We start from the raw sequence: 712 nt of genomic DNA, 5'->3' as shown, positions 1-712 counted from the left end.
ATAAGCTCAGTCGCAGGATCTGGAGCAAAGTTAACTTTAACTAAAAGCTAAGTTAGAGCTGGAGCTTTTGCATTGCTGATAGATAACAAAATTGAAATCCTGATGTATGTATGATATATAGTTTAGAAGCAGTTATGATACTGTAGAGTTTTTACTTTTCTTCAAAATGTTGTGATACTTTTTTAATAAAGGTCATGAAGTGCAAAACTTTCAATGATTAACCAGAGCTCCATTTATGGACTAAAATCTTTTAAACAGAGACTATTTCATTCTAGATAAAACAGGCACCAAGATTTGCCAGTAATTATTGCAGATAGCGGTCTTTTTGTATCTGCATCCCTGGCAACCTAATTGCTTTATCACTGAAAGCAGCAATTATGTGAGAATCTCTAAGCAGTTATGGTTCAATGGGTAATAAATGTCTGTTGCTTGTCTTCAGTCTCCTGTTATATTGATACCATTGAACAACATATATATTTATAATATATATTTATGTCTTTTAGAACAAAAAACACTTGCATGCATGATAAATATACATAATGTTTAACTGGTAATTAACTGGTACATAATGTTAAACAAGTATTGCAGATTTAATCAGGAAACATTGTTGCATGGTGCAGCTTTTCCTGGTTGTTTAACATTCACATGGATCAGTGGGAAATTCCATGACATCAGGATAGTCCAACCTTCTGTCTATATATATACAGTGTCA

The sequence above is a fragment of the Girardinichthys multiradiatus genome, chromosome 3 (assembly GCF_021462225.1).
Source record: "Girardinichthys multiradiatus isolate DD_20200921_A chromosome 3, DD_fGirMul_XY1, whole genome shotgun sequence".
Taxonomy (NCBI): Eukaryota; Metazoa; Chordata; class Actinopteri; order Cyprinodontiformes; family Goodeidae; genus Girardinichthys; species Girardinichthys multiradiatus.
This window is presented reverse-complemented; position numbering follows the sequence as displayed.